This window comes from Zalophus californianus, chromosome 4 (assembly GCF_009762305.2).
Source record: "Zalophus californianus isolate mZalCal1 chromosome 4, mZalCal1.pri.v2, whole genome shotgun sequence".
Taxonomy (NCBI): domain Eukaryota; kingdom Metazoa; phylum Chordata; class Mammalia; order Carnivora; family Otariidae; genus Zalophus; species Zalophus californianus.
The window spans coordinates 176044825-176061278 of NC_045598.1; the positions used below are offsets into that span (position 1 = coordinate 176044825).

General features: G+C 47.8%; 1 long non-coding RNA gene across 6 annotated transcripts in view; it reads left to right on the forward strand.

Moving 5' to 3' along the window:
* The first annotated feature begins 3206 nt into the window (after window positions 1-3206).
* Window positions 3207-16454, forward strand: part of LOC113939149 — an 89085-nt gene continuing 75837 nt past the window's right edge. For 5 of the 6 annotated variants that reach the window (XR_003525137.2, XR_003525139.2, XR_003525136.2 and 2 more), the window contains exons 1-2: window positions 3209-3308; window positions 5578-5808. This is a non-coding gene — a long non-coding RNA (uncharacterized LOC113939149). Of the gene's footprint in view, window positions 3309-5577; window positions 5809-16454 lie in introns of all 6 variants that reach the window. The other variant, XR_003525143.2, reaches the window with a different exon arrangement.

A 16454-nucleotide genomic window follows, 5' to 3' on the forward strand; every position in this document is an offset into this window, starting at 1 on the left:
TGGAGAAAATGGCATAGTGTGTTAGAAGGTGGGAACTACTATAGAGAAAAATAAAGCAGGAAGAAGAGGCAGGAAGCGCTGGGGAGTTGGGGTGGGGCTGTAATTACAAGCAGGATGATCAGCAAAGACTGAAAGGCCCTGAGGAGAGAGCCACCTTGCAAGCTGGGAGAAAGCAAGCCAGCATAAAAGTCCTGAGGTGTGTGCCTGGAATGTGTTAGAAAGAGCAGAAAGTCTGGCGTAGCCAGAGCTGAGGGAGCAAGGGGAAGAAATAACACTGCATAGATTTGAAAGACGAAGAGAACAAAGACGCCTTCCAGAGATCTGGCGATGAAAATGGAAACTGAGGCTCAGGGAAGTGGATGATTTTTTTTTTCAGGATCGTATAATACAGCTGGTCAGTGTTGGAGCTGGGGTCCTGGGGCCAGACCCCGATGTTTTTCACAGAGGACATTGCAGAGCTCCACCCACAGGGAGACCAGCAGCCCGTCAACAGAGACAAAAGACTGTCTTGCAAGGATCTCTTCCTTATGCCCCGTCCCGAACAACAGAGGAGAGTAAGATCCCCCAGACACTGTGCCCAGCGAGACAGGAGCAGTCAGGGCTTCACTGCTGCCAGCAATTTTGAAGTTGCCCATATTTCTCTCACCTGGGATGTTTTCTTGCTCTGAAACCTTTTAGCAGATGACAAGGTATTGCTCTGGGTGTATTCCAGAACACAGGTCTTTGCTAAAGTGGTCAGACAGCCACTTCCCATCAAAGCCAGGGACTGTCCCCGGAGGATGAAACCATTCTGAGAGCACTTTCTATTTGCAAAACATTGCTCTGACATGCTATCGTGTGTTTCTTGCCACTGATCAGTGAGATTGGAGAGCACTCTCGGATGTACCGTGCATCCGGGAGAAAGATGAGAGCCAAGAGGGGCTGCTGATTCAGGGGCGGTCATTCTCATCTGTGCGTGGAACGACATGATTAGATACGGTTTTTAGGAAGACCACTCTGACTGCAGCACAGAGAACGAGCAGAGAGGAAGGGCAAGTCAGAGTGGTCCCTCTGGACACAACATGGAGCAAGATGCATGGGACGAGCAATGTGATGGAGACACGGAGCTAGACACAGACTTGAGAACAGTGTGCTGGGAGGTAAAGGTCGGCAGGGGCGGAGCGTGCGCGGACCTGGAGCCTGCTTCAGTTTCAAGAAGCTGAATGGATAAGTCTAATTCCGGGCCATGGAATTAGGAATCCCACTTGCTCAGATTTGTAATATATATTCTCCAGGGTCAGTTTTTATCAGTAAAAAGATTATGTATTGATTTTCTACAAGTTATTTCTCAATTAATTCAGACCTGGCCAGGGAAAAGAGTATTACTACTGGACCTCCTCAAAGAGTCAGGAGGACAGCTTGCTGCTGGCCCTGACATTATCAAACCATTGAATGAGTGCCAGCAACCACTTATTTCCAGATTACTCAATATGTGAGCAAGATTAAGCCCTGTTCATTTAATTCAGGGGTGTACATCAGGCTTTCTGATAAATTGAGTGAATGTATTCCCAATTGACAGAGGAAGGTCATGATGCCATTAAATCTAGACCCACAGAGAGGACAGGGCTGAGGGTAGGGGTTTGGGAGCCCTCAGTGTTTAGATGACAGTGGAATTCATGACTAGGTATTATGGGAGCACAGAGGGTCACATAACCAACACGGGGAATCAAAGAAGGCTTCCTGGAGGAATGGTCATGTAAGCCATCTTGAAGGATGAGAAGAGAACACATTGGCTGGAGTAGGGCTGTGGATTTGGTGGGGTAGGATGGGGCTGGGTAGCTTATGGTCGAGGAGGCAGAGCAGTGGTGAGTGTGAAGGAACGAAGCCAGTAACAGCATAAGTGCGTGCTGGTGTTGCTTATAAGTGGCGGTTTCAGTGAAGACAAATAAGGATAGAGAGGTCGGTGGGGGCCCGAGGACAAGGGACTTTTCGATACCATTGAAGTTATCAGATGAAGAATGATGAAACCCTGAATGATACCCTAATAGAGGAGACGGAACCAAGAGGCTTGATTTGAGAGGAACCTCTGAATAGGAAATGCAGAATTTAATAACCATTCGGATGATGGGGTGGAAGGTGAGGTGAGATCTGAAGCATTTTATAGATTTCAGGGGACAGCGTGGTATGGCAGACGTGGTGAACCCCTGTGACAGTATCAGGGCCTCCCATCTTCCTAGCTAAGAGCAACTCCATAGTGCCTGGTGCATCCTGCAGGACGGGGCGGGGGCGTCTCTGTCACTGGGTTCTGAATCCACCGGTGCTCTGGGAAGCATGATGCCTTTCCTGATAAAGTGGCAAAGTACAGTAGGCAGTGCTTCTCCCCTCCTTCTTATGGTCTTGTATTCAGTAGCTTCACGAAACCTTGGCGTGATAAGCACGAGAAAAAGTCAAGAGAACAGCCTTGCTGCTCGCCTTGACATTACCAAGTTATTGAATAAATGCCAGCAACCACTTACCTCCAGATGACTTGAGAGGTGAGCAAGATAAAGCCCTGTTGCTTTAATTCGGGGGTGCACATCAGGCTTTCTGATACATTGAGTGAATGCATTCTTACCCGATACAGGAAGGCGGCTGCCATAGAAATCTTCCAGGCTTCAGTTCTGAGTCCAGTGGGAGGCAACGAACGTGGCGTTGGGATCAGAGACCAACACACCTGAACAGGAGTTTTGAGACCCTTGAGCCAGCTAACAGTCTCCCTGGCACAGTGGGGACAGTAGTAATCTACATCAGCAGGCTACTTGGCACAGCGATTGTGGGGGCATGAAGTCCCCTCTCTTATTTCTTTACAACTAAAGAAACAAGGTTGCTTTCCGGAGCTTTATGTGGAAGTCCTTCAGTGACAAGCTTGGAGTCTCAAATTCAAGCGTCAGCCCTGCCACCAGCTATCTGTTTGGTCCTGTGGAAGTCTCCTCCCCTCTCAGGGCCTCGGTTTCCCTTTTTGGTAAACGAAAGACTTGACCTATAGAATATGACTTCTGAAGCTCCTCCTGGTTGGAGCTGCCGGCTAGGGGGGCTTTCTCTTAACGTTGCTTTCACAATCCTGCTGCTTGTAGTTTTTCTTCTTGCCAGAAGGTGGTGCTATTGAGTCCCTCGTGTTCGGGTACTGAGTGCCGCTTCTCCGTGGTTTCCCTTCCCGAGGTCTCCCTCTCCCCAGTGTCAGTGGCCGTCAGCCACCGAAGCGGATAACCCTGCGTGGCGGTGCCTGCGTCATTCCCCGCGCTTCCTCTCATCACGTAGGCAGTTTACCATCTCAGGTGGGCTCAGTAAGGGTGAGTACAGGACAATAAGATTTTGAAAGAGAGCGACCACATTCACATAACTTGTACGACAGTAGATTGTTACAATTGTTCTATTTTATTATTAGTTACTGTTGTTAATATCTTACTGTGCCTAATTTATAAACTAAACTTCATCATAGGTATGTATGTATGGGAAGAAATAGTCTGTATAAGATTTGGTAGTCCCTGCGGTTTCAGGCATGGGGGTGGGGGCCTTGGAACACATGCTCCGTGAAGAAAGGGGGACAACTCTATTACAAAGAGCACTCCATTTGCATCAAGTTCTGGGAGACGCAAGTTGGCCTTCCTTAGATGCTCTGAGTGTGAACTTTTGGTTACGGGGGTCTCTTTGGAGGTCCTGGCTATTCTTTGCCCCCTTCCCAGCCCTGTGACCCGGGCTGCCGTCTGGTTCAGTTCTTTTCAAGTCTCAGAGTACTGGTCAGAACCGTTCCAGTTTTACCGGCCTCAGTTCAGGGCCACAGAAGGGAGGCTGGGGGCCTTTGTACCATTTCAGGATATGGGGATAACAGAGGACTGAGGGTGGGTTCCTAAGACTGGCTGGTGCAGGTTTATGCCTGAGACTGGATTGGCTGAGGGCCTTGGCGGAAACAGCGTGTTGGGTTTGACCAGGACTCACAAGACCATTTCTTTCCCCTTACCTCAGATCTCCATGTCCCTGAGTTCCTTCCAGCCCCTGCCTGCTGGGGCTGCTCCTCATTATTGGAACTCCAGGTCTGGCTCTCCAGATCCAGCTGGAAGCATCAGGCTTCAGGGGTGGCCAAGAGTACCTCCCCTCACCTGAATTTTGGGGTTGATTTGGGTGTCACCGAGGACACCACTGACCTCTCTTTGTACCCAGGAGCAAGCCCCAGGAGGTGGTCTTGGTGTCCTGTCACAACAACCAGAGGGGTGAGCCCTTGATAGTGTAGACTGTCGCCATCAACAGCAATCAATGTCACTTTTTCTCAGACATGATATTGGTAAGGACGGAGCTTTCCCACAAAGGCAAAGGCATATGGACAGTTTCGATCAGATCAGGAAGTGCCCCTTACTCAGGTACCAACTCCCAGGCGTGCCTGTCCCTGGGACCCATCAGCTTCCCTCTCCTTCAGGGGCTGCCGCCATCCACTGCATCCCCTGCCTTGTGGGTGCCTTCTCCTCCCCCCAAGCCTCGCGGAGGAAACGACTATGGTCAAACCAGTCTGTGCTTCCTTGCTCCCTATTAGGACAAATCACAGGGTTTCAGGGTTTTGCTGTGGGTCACTAACTAGAAACAGTGAGCCAAGGTCTTCAAGATAGCAAACAAGGCAGAATGGAAGGAGGATAAGCTCTAGAAACACAAGGCCTGGATGAGGCTCCCAGGTCCATCCCCACTGCCTAGTGCAAGAGCACTGATGAGTCATTTAATTTCCCTCTGTATACATGCAGGCATGTATGCATGTCTGTACGTATAGACATATACATGTATGTACACACAAATGAATATGTGGATGCTTGGGTTCAGGTCTTGATAATTTCTTGTATGTATATTGTTTTATGCACCGTCACTGGTATATTTACTGTACTTTAGGAAATAGAGGATAATTATTAACATTCTTCTTGAAAGAACCCTTTTGTGGTCAGTGATTTTCTGGGTTCGGGTGACATTGTCTTTAGGTTTAGTTTCGATTGCCTTAGTTTGGTAAAACTCTTTAAGAAACGCTATTTCCCCAATTCTGGGACAATAATTCCCTTTTCACTCTGGAATATCTTTGTCTATCACTTAAGAACATTTTGGGGGTACCAACCTTCTGACCATGGCAAAGCAATAACAAGAGAATATTCTCAGGTCTTAGGGCCTCAGGTAATTCTGCGAGTCTTTTTTCTTTTTCTTACTCTATGGAAACTCCAGGGAAATGGGTACCTATCCTGTACCTACCACTGTGAAAAGTCTGAGCAACAATGATTTTACTCAGAAATCGCAGGGTGATAATTTGAATGATGGCAGATAGAATTATTTTGGTTTTGAAGTAATAATAAATCTAATAATGTCTTCTATATGTGTAATATTTTTTGTTTTTAAAGTGATTTCATATATATTCTTACTGTGACATCCCCAAGGTCCAGGAATATGAATATTGAATATTATTTATCAACGTTTCTTAGATACGAAACCCAGAGCCTTGAGAGGTTATGTAATAATTGTAAAAACTTCTCCTAATCACATGCTTATTTAGCACATCAACCTTATGAGGAAGGCCTTATTATAACCATTTTTCAGGTAATGCAACTGAGCTCAAGAGAGGTTGAATAACTTCATCAAGATCACACCACTAGTAAGAAGAACCGGGATCCAAACATTTGTATATAGAACCTCATAGTTTCGGCTTGTTTCACTGTAGCACGATGCTCTTCCCCTGAGAGTGGTGGCCATGTGGGAAAGGCACTGGCCTGGGAGTCAGGAAGCCTCTGATCCTGCCTGTGTCTGCCCCGAACCTATGAGTCACCTTGGGTAAGTCATTTCCCCTCCTCTTCCCTTTGGCTTTGTTGTGTGAAGCGTAGAGTGTGGAAATGAGGCACCTTCTAGCTCTAGGACTCTGCATGGTTGAATGACTCCCTGGGTTACAAAGCTGGGGTAACTGACATGGGCACCGATGCCCCATCTGCACCGATGCCCCATCTGCACCGATGCCCCATCTGCACCCCATCTACACCTACTTGTCCATGTCTTTTGTGTCTGCATGAGAATTTCCTTCCAAGAAGAATTCACTGGTAGAGGCACAGTTGCTGACTCTGCAGGGAAGAGTGTTGGAAAGGAATGGCAGGACCAAGGGTCGGGTGGTAGTGGGAAGCCTACCTCATCCTGTCGGCATGGCAAGGATGTGGGAGTTTCACATAAACCAAGTGTTGCTGCAGGGGAAGTTTGCTGAGCATGATCTGCTGTGCTGTCTTGGTTTTCCCCGAAGCAGAGCCTACAACAAGGACTCACATGCAGGTCATTTATTTTGGGGAGTAATCCTGGCGATCGAGAGTGGAGGCTCTGGGAAAAATGATGTAGAGGGAGGGAAAGCCAGTCCTAACGGTACATTCTTGAGGTGGGTTACAGCTGTGGGTAACTGGGTCTCGATCCTGTGGGGATCCTGCCTTGGGATTGTCACTAGAGTCACGGAAAACCATTTTAGTCTTCTCCTGGTCATGTAGTTTCCAGGCGGTGTTAGCGCTCCTGTACTTCCACTTTGTACCTACACCAGAGGGGCTGAGCAGACTCCAGCACACCATGGCAGAAAGCAGGGGGTGCCTGAGGCGGCGGAAGAGAGATTCTAAAGCTTGTCACTTCAGCAACAGCCAGGGCAAAATGACGGCCGAGAGGACGAGAGATGGGGCATGAGAGATGCCTGGCACCATTGTGTTGCTGGCACCCGGCCCATGCGGGATGCGGCGTGGGTTGCAGGGTGAGAGATGAAGTGGGTATGGAGGGACTGGAAGAGATTGTTCCAGAGTGCATCTGCCACTCTAGGAAGCTGTGTGTTGGAGAGACCCTGTAGGTTCTCCCATGTGTGCTTTGGGAGACAGCCAGCATCTGGATGCCAACCACTCAGAGCTCGTAGGACCTAAGAGCACCTGCCTGGGAAGAAGGGTTTCCTCCTCTTCTCTATAATCCCCTCTTCTCCTCTGGAGGAGCTAGGAGTGGAGACAGATGGGGTAGGGAACTACCTCCTCCTCCCCACCAAGTCCGTTTGGCCAATAGGCTGAGCACCGAGCGGGGGGAGGGGAGGGGGAGAATACCAAACTAGACATGACACGTGTGTTCCACTGCACTGGGCTAATTTATTAGTATCTAAAAATGACCGAAAACTATGGGATGTCCCTACGGGGTGGAGAGGGAGATATGACACAGCATTGATGGCGGTCCCTACAGGGAATGAGGTTCCCATGTCTGCATTTTGCCAGGCTTGGATGGTCAACCACTGCCCGCCATTATTATTTAGCTATTCATCCCATGGGACAGCTGGATCGGCAATACTTTTTCTCAGTAGTGGCCTCCTCGGTCTAGATGATGGCAGGTATGTATTTACCTACCTGCAATGTTAAGGATAAAGTGCCCATTATGATGGTGGTTTTAGCCTCTAGTGCTGTCACGGGCCAGATAGGGAGCAGAAATGAGGGCAGCAGGCTGCTTGGGACCAATGAACCATGGCGCTCATGTCCTGCTTACAGGCGGCAGGCACTGTTGAGTTCTAGCAGCTGCCATACAGAAAGAGCAGGGTAAGGACTTTGGGTCTTTGGGCGTGGCTGTCAAATACCTGGATGGATTGCCACCACCATACTACCCCTCAGTCCCCATGGTAGACTCTCCTAATGCCCTTCCCCCTGCTCTATCCAGCCCCTTTTCTAAGTAACTTTACGGTGTCCTCCCATTGTCACTGGGGACACTTTCTTGTCTCTGGTCTCCTCTCATTCTCAGGTCTTGTTCTGGCCAATGGTGTATTAGCAACTGAGACACACGGCGGCTTGAGCGAGTGGGTTTCCCTCTTGCATGTCCACCATCACCATGAGGAGGGCACACCTGCACTAGCTGCTGATCCCATCACGGGACTGAGAGGGTGCAGGGCTGAACCACACCAGCCATGTCCCTCACACACCAGCCGTGTCCCTCATCGATCAGCTGACCTGGAGATTATAAAAGTCAGTGATGGTTGTTGTAAGTCCCTGGGTTTGGGGTGGCTGGTTATGCAGAGATCTTGTCGGAGCAGTTAAACCAGTCGTACAACCTCTAGGACACCAGTAGCGTGGCGCTATTTCTGCCGAGCCTCTAGGTGGCCTCAGATTGTTCCCGGACACAGTCAGCCAGGCAATCAGCGGTATTCCGCGGGAAGGAGCAGACCAGGTGGACTGTTTGCCAGACTCCAGGTGACAGGGAGCCTCTGAAGACTGCCCTGGTGTGTGGGTGTGTTCGCGGCACCCCTGGGTGGGGGGGGGGGTCCCTTCTTCCTTTCCTTTGTTCTGTCTGCACAGTTCCTCAGAGAGCTGATGCTCAGCCTCCATGACCTAAACAGGCTATCTGGTGGAGTCTATTTGGTTCCTTTTCTTAGTATTTATACTCTGGGCTTTTTACAACTTCAAAGAGCTTCTCACCCATATTCACTAATTAATTCATTACTACAGCAAGTAAAACCTGAAGCAGTGAGAGGAGAATGTCATTAGCAAGAATACCAGAGGCTCATTATTTAGAGCAGGTTGCAGGAGCCAGGCTCCCTCCGCCAGGGCTGTTAACCCCTTCCCTGGCTGACAGGGATTCCTCAGGCAAGTGTGTGCCTGGGGCAGAGTCGGCCTGGCACTCAGCAGTCACCTAGCACCTGCTGTGTGCTCAGCTCGTGCTGCCAAGGTACCACGGGGATACAAGAAGCTTTCAGCATGGTTTCTGACCTCAAGGGCCTTCCATCTAGTGAGAGCTTTGGAGTCAGGGAGACCTGAGTTTGAATCCTGACAATTTATGAGCTGTGTGACTTGGGGCTAAGTAGCCTGTTTCCTCAGCTCTAAAATGAGATGCTAATACCTCCGTTGGGGTAAAGCGAGGATAAGCAGCGTAATGCAGATCAAAGGCCTGGCCCATGGGGAGTGCTCCCTAAGCTATAAGCTACCCATTTACTCATTCACCCAGATGAGGGCCATCACATGCGTCTCTCCTCCCAAGCCTGGCGCAGGTACACGGGGCAGTGTGGCAGAGGGAAGGGGGCTGGTAGAGGTTAGAAATTTGGGGGACCCCTTTGTCTCAGGGGTGCTATGAGGAAGAGGAAGCAGAGAAGGAAACTGAAGGGTGGCAGGGTAGGAGGGACTACAGACAGGTGGGCTGCACGCGGGGGAGCCACAAGAACAGGGGGGCGGGAAGGTGGCCGCCCGAAGAGCCCTGTGCTCAGAGACATGGAGCAGGGTGTAGTCAGAGGACATTCACCCATTTGATCACCCAACGGTTGCTCAGCACCTGGGCGGCCATGTAAGGCTCCGCTCAGTCTCCTCCGGCGGGGGAAGCATGGCTGACCACCACCAACCTCTCCCCCTCTGGACTGGATCAGTCATCCGGTGGTGCCCAGGGAACATGTTGACTAATAGCTATTCGCCAGGCCCTCATCTCAGCGTTTAAACTACGTATTAATTGGATCCTTCATGGCAGTTCCAAGGTATGGATATTATTATCTTTGCTTTACAGCTGAGAAAAAAAGAGGTGAAGCCATGACTGACACCCAGACCTGATCCCTGGGTCTGGTATGCCATCCCGATCAGAGGCCCTTTATTTTTTATCTATTTAGTTTTAAAGATTTTATTTATTTACTTGAGAGAGCGAGAGGTCTGTGTGCCCCTGTTCAGCCCCCAAGGCAAGCTCTGCTCTGGTCCCAGTCCAGCTTTCTTGTCCAGGGTTTGGCTTTCTTTCTCTCACAGCGGGTACAGGGTTAAAGCATATTGCTACAACTGTGTCTCTTCATGGATCTTTTCGCATAACATTTAATCGCTGGTAATGACTGCGACCCCAGCAGTCCTCATCTAGTGAACTTCAAGTTGGCATTTCAATTAGCTGTACTGATTGCTGGGTTTGGGCATTTCATATATTTGTGGGGTAGCTTAGCCCGAAAGCAGTCAGCTAAGGGACTTATTACCACAGTGCTTCTTGGGGGGAATAAATAACCTCATTACAGCTTCTTTTGCTCTGGTTGAGAGAAAAGAAGAAAAGTTGACTCTCTCAGGGCAGTTGTTTGCAGGGGCGGGGCTCGGTGCCCGTGACTAAGTTGAACAAGCAGGAGGCTTTCCTCCTGCCCTTTCCCTTCCTTCCTCTCCCCTCCTCCCCTTCCCTCTCCCCTCCTCTCCCCTCCCTTGACTCGCCTCTTCTTCCTTCTGTTCATCATTTCTTTCTTTCCTTTGCTAAAGTCCTTGATGGAAATAATACAGTGACCTATACAGAATTCTTTGTTTACTGCTTTAGTTATTGAGTTAATAATTTTATGTAATTATATGTGATATATATGTAATAATGTAATTATATGTAATAATTTTAATGTTTAATTCTAATTCTGTTTAAAGCTGTTGTGGTTTCTGTCTCCTGATTGAACCTTAATTTAGATGAGTGCCTGGCGTGGATCAGGCACTGTTGTAGGCTCCTTGGAGAGAGCCATAAACAAAATAGGGAAAATCTCCCCCTCATGGAGCTTGTGTCTCCAGGCCTCATAGGTTCATGGATATAGCTGGAGTCTCATTAACAGTTAAACTTGGAGCTTACACACACACACACACACACACACACACACACACACACACAGGCACGTGCCCGTGCCCACTGCAAACTGCAAAGTCCAAGTCCTCTCCCTTCCCGGGTATCCCTGGGAGACCCCCACATGTCTCACAGGTGCTTACAGGTGCTGGTTTTCCTGTGGCGTCTGCCACATTCTTCCTCTCCTGCTGGGGGTGTCCTGTCAGGGCTCTGTGAGGCACTGGGGACAGTGTGACAGCCCTGAGAACAGGGCCTCTTGTTGCTCTGCCCGGGTTAGCTGCCCTGGGGTGGGGCCATCTGGAGCCCTCGGCATGTTCCAGCATCTCCCAGGGTTGGACCTGCCCCTGGGTGCGAGGTTTAGACTCCATCTTGTCCTTCCACCCCCCTCTGAACCCTTCCGTCCTCTGGGTGTCTATGCCTCAACTCCATCCCTCTTCCCCACCTCCTGCTCCTGTTCGGCCAAATAAACCGAACCCCACCTGTGGTAAACTCAGGAATTCCCAGACCCCACCCAGGCTCACCTGGGACAAACTGTCACTTTAGAAAGAAGCACTGAAATGGGCGCTTATTTTTAATTTTGCTGCAGCGGACTCCAGGATCTGCTCCCCATCAGGGTTGCCACAATGCCCTGCTCTCTTCCTAAATGAACACCTGTGTGGTCCCTGGAAGGAGCCTTGGGTTCGGTGGAGTCACAGACCCTGATTTCCATCCCTCTAGCACTTTAGGACCCTTTCCTGTTAGTTAATATTTTTTTTCCCCTTAATTTATTTGTAAATTCAGGAGTGTTAAATGAGGTGCTGTGAGTAAAACATTTCCCTGGTACGTAATAATACCAGGGAAATAATAGTTTTTGTTTTTGTTTTTCTACACCAACCCTCACTCCACTGCTTAAAAACGTACAGTTGCCTCTGCTGTAATAAATCTGAACTCCTCTCCCTGCCGCCACCACCATGATGGGCCCCATGGCCCCGTTCCACTTGCCTTGACCTTTCCCACCTTCCTGTCCTGGCTGCTTTCATCTTCCTCAGCCTGTTGAGTTGGAAAAATCCTCAGCTAGGATTTGGACCAAAGAGACTTAAGATTTAAGTCAGCTTCACTGTTTATTCACTAGCTCTGTGAACTCATGTGCTTCCTGGGGCTTTCTGTTGGCTTCCGGTTCCAGTAAGCATCTTCCCGGAAGCAGTGATGTCCAGCCACGGAAGCCAGTTTGCATTTGGATTCAGCCTCCTGACGCCCACCTCAAAGACATCAGCCAGGCAGTGCCCCTCCTCTGATCTGGGTCCCTGTCCCCTGGCGTTTTCCGCTGAGCTCAGGGACACCAGCCTCTGCTCAGCCGTGTCCCCCTTCTCAGAGGCCTGAGTTTCAGCTTCATGGGGCCCCTTCTCCAGGTTCCCAAGTTTTAATAATTAAGCATTTCAGCCTCTTCCCTTGGCTCACCCAGCCCTAGATGGCTACTTTAGAATTCTCTTTTTACTCCTTTAGTTATTGGGTTAATAATTTTATGTAATACATATGTAATAATGTAATTATATGTAGTAATTTTAATGTTTAATTCTAATTCTTTCTGTTTGAAGCTGTTGTGGATCCTGTCTCCTGAGTGAACCTTAATTTAGACGAGTGCCTGGCGTGGATCAGGCACTGTTGTAGGCTCCTTGGAGAGAGCCATAACCAAATAGGGAAAATATCCCCATCATGGAGCTTACATTCTGTTCAGGCAAAACAAAAAAGAAACACATGAATAAGGAGAGTATGATATGCCAGAGGTGGCAAGTGCAGTCTGGAAACATATACCCAGCAAGGGATGATGGAGAGGTGCTGGGAAGGAGGTGTTTTGCAACTTAAACTGTCATGTTCACCTGACACCACTCATCATATATATGAAAATACTTTGCTGCCCAAATATTGGGAATAATTTTGTTTCGTTCATAGCTGAGCCTTTTTGTGAATCTTGGAGATTGTGTAAAACCAGGGAGAGAGTAGAATGAATAGGACTCTAAATGGATGTCATACCTGGAAAAAAAGTCAACTGTTTTAATTGGGTGTGTAATGTGTGTGTGTGTGTGTGTGTGTGTGTGTGTGTGTGTGTGTGTGTGGTGGGGCAGCGGGTAGTCCCCTGGATTTATGGCATAAATCATTGAATCCAGCAGTCTTCCTTAGAACAGATTCTCAGGCTCATTTCAAACCCTGTGTACTACAGACCAGAGGGGGACTCCATTTTTCAAATAAAAGCTTTTACCATTTTCCTCACCATTTCACAATTCCCAAGGGAATCCAATCATATTTGTCTGTACATATTCTTCATTTACTGTCCTGGACACTGAGTATAGGCCTCTTTTTTTTCTTTTAAGATTTTATTTATTTGAGAGGGAGAGAGGGAGAGGGACAAGCAGAGTCCACGCTGTGCCTTGAGCCCAACACAGGGTTCTATCTCAGGACACCGAGATCATGACCTGAGCCGAAACCAAGAGTCCCGGACGCTCAACTTACTAAGCCACCCAGGTGCCCCAGAGTAGGCCTCTTGAATTGGGGAATCCCACCATTGGGATTGTTCATTTGGATGATTTGAGTGGGGTAGCAGCTTTTTGCTTCCAGGTTCCTGAGTCCTGAGGGAAGATAGGAGCACTCTTTGGGACAGAAGGGCATGGTCCTGAGTTGTAATGAACCCCACAGGCTGAACAGAGGGAACAGGACATGTGTGTCAACGAACAGCCTAATATCTTGCTGACAGATGTTGTCATGGCTTTTTGACAGGTCTTTTCCTCAGGCCTGGAAAAAAATCTGGACCTAACTGGTACTTCTTTTTTTCTTGCAGAACAGTTGTGTTTGTTGGTTGGAACCCTGGATGGTAAAACCCGCAAATGAAAGCGTAGGTGCGGGTTACTCAAAGAGATGTACCCGCCTGGTCCATGTGGGACGGGTTTCCATCCCGGGTGTTTACACAGCAGGGGATTCCTCATGTCCTGACCTCAGAAGGAGTCATGGGATTTTCCTCTTTGACTCTCTGAAGATGTCCACGGGCTTCACGGAATGCTTTGCTTATTAATGGGGAGGAGAAGTGGAGCCACTTTCTTTCCTGGTTGCCAAGTTATTTTATTGCTATTGTCAAGGGTCCCGTTAGGGTCTAGGTTATGCCCACTGCTGGGATTCAGGGATGCCCAGGAAGTAGGTGGGTCATAGACCAGAAGATGATTCTGAATTTTGGTTTGTGCCGGGCGCTGTGCTGAGGGCTTCATATACACTTCTCTCATTTAATCCACAGACCCACTCTGTGAGATCAGTATAGTATCACTGTCCTTATTTTACACAGGACGATATTAAGATACTGAGATATTAAGTAACTCAAGTGAGGTTTAGAAGTGGGCCTCTGCTTGACATGGTTTGCGAGCATTATTTGCACGAGGCGGGTCGGGGGGTAAGAGGTTTCTGACACACAACCACTTCGTGTCCCTTTCCATGACTCAGTGTCGAAGGTCTGAGAGAAAGGTCATCTTTGCTCTATGTTCTGAAGACAAACCAGGTCAAATCCAATCTAAACTTACTTGTGCTGTGGCCCGGCTAGGCTAGCTACTATCATAAGTAGTACATAACTTTTGATCATATTTAAGTTTCTCAATATCTCGAGAAATAGAAATTAATATCCCCATTTTACAGATGGCATAACTGGCTTAAGGTTGGATTAGCCTGCACTGTCTACTTAGTTCCAGTCTTCCCCAAACCAGGTTCCTGGTTTCTAAAGGTTAATCTCTTCTCTGAGATTTGTTAAACAGGCTGCTGTTCTGGTTATCTATGACTGTGGATAAACCACTCCAAAACGAAGTGACATGACATTGTTGGTCATGAGTTAAAATAGCACTCAGTGAGGATGGCTCTCAGAGGGGAGGGGCTTTGGCTGAGGTGGCTCTAACTGCTAGAGACGTCCAGGTTGGCTCAACTAGATGCTTCTGGGTTCTTTGGTTCTTCATCACTTTGCTTCTACGGGATGTGAATGTCCAAGATGGTGCCTTCGCTCATGTCTGACATCTGGGCTGGTATGGCTGGGGCAGCTGGAACAGTTCAGGTATTTTCTCTTTTTAGATGGCCTGTACAAGTGGTTACCTTGGGTTTCATCACAATGTGGTGATTTCAGGGCTTCTCAGTCTTAGCACTGTTGACATTTTGGGATGGACCGTTCTTTTTTGTGAGTGGTTGAGAACCAGATTCCAGCTTTCCTAATCTCCAGCTTTTATACAGTTCACTGAGCTATACTTGCGTTTGAATGACTCATTGTTGAAAACATGGACTCTGTCCCAAAGGCCACTCAGTCTTGTATTTCTTCTCTTCAGGACTCCTTTAGGAAAGCAAATGCCTGCTATGCCAGACATTGTAACATTTAGCAATGCTGTAGAAGAGAATGTGAAAGGAGACTTATTTAAATGATACCATATACCACACACTATTTTGGGTATGTATATATATTCATACATACATATTTTTTTTTTAAAAAGTAAACCCTGAATATCCTCATTTTACAGTTAGCAGCACTGAAACCCATATAGGTCAAGCGCCTTGCTCATCTTGGACAGGTGCCTTGCAAAGATCTTGCAGGTATTGGGGTCCTAAACATGTCCAGCATCATGAAATATGTAGGGGCTAAGTGTGAACTAGCTCCAGAGCTGTTTTAACCTTTCCCACTCATACCACAATATCTATTTTATTCTGCCTATTTGGAAGTCATGCGTCTGTATGACTTCAGCTTCTCTCTTCATCTACCTAATAACATCTGGGAGCTTGGGGAAGGCTTTCTCTGATATTTATCATGCCCATCAGAGTCAATAGGCAATCAGTGGGTTTCTTTGCAGAGAACAAAACCAGGCTGACAACTCAGGGGAGCCTGATGTAATATTTTTAGGGCACTTGTTTCTGTGCAATTTTTGTGTCTCGGTGTTGATCGTCATTGGTTGCAAATGGACAATGGCTGTGTGTGAGGTTTGTGCTGATGTTCAGGATGTGCAGTCCCTGAGCCACCGAGTGTTGGGTGGTCATTGTTTCTGGCGTATGACAAGGCTTAAGTATAGACATCACGATAGGTTGTCACTACAAGTTCAGTTCAAGGATGTTTTTATATGGAAAGGGGAGGGGTCCAGGAGAAGGAGTTTGAGTCAGAAAGAATGAAAGTTCAATGTTTTGCCACATCAACTGCTAAATCACACTTACACTTTCTCCAGACCCCCGCAGACTTTGATTCCCAGTTTTTATTTGAAGACAACAGCATCCATGTATGGATTGCTGTGGCTGACTTTTGAATGTCTCTGTGAGAATACCAGGATATTCTAGTACTTCTGCCCCCCGTAGACTGTAAATCAGTAATTCCCTGACACCCAGTAGGTGTTCAAGAAATGTTGGTTAAGTGAATGAAAGAACTATGGTTTGGCCCGAAAACTGAAATGGTGCATTACAGGTGTTGACAGTGGAGAATATAGTATATTATCAATTGTAATCCTCATTATTCCAGGGACGTATATGGTCCAGTCTGAGAGAGAGGTCATCCCAGTAACAAAAAAGTAGTAAGAGCAAAAGTTATGAAAAAGTAAATCATACCCATTTTTTATTGACTTCCTCAGAGAACACCAGAGGGGGAGGTCCATTTTATTTACTGAAACATCGTGTACTCTTCCTTCCCTTTTCTCTCCATCTTGCTCAGACCTAGTGGCTGCTCCAGGGTCTCTCCAGGTTCTATCCCCAAGAATTACTTCCTTGTAATTCTTAAGCAGTTTTATGTCTCTCCCCACAACCCCCAGTTTTTTTTAATGCAACTCTCCTTGGTCTCTTCCTTCTAGAGGACTCTTGGTTCTCTAGAGGAGAAGAGGAGGATTAGGGAAACTAAATAGACAATTACAGGACTTTTCTTTGTGAACAAA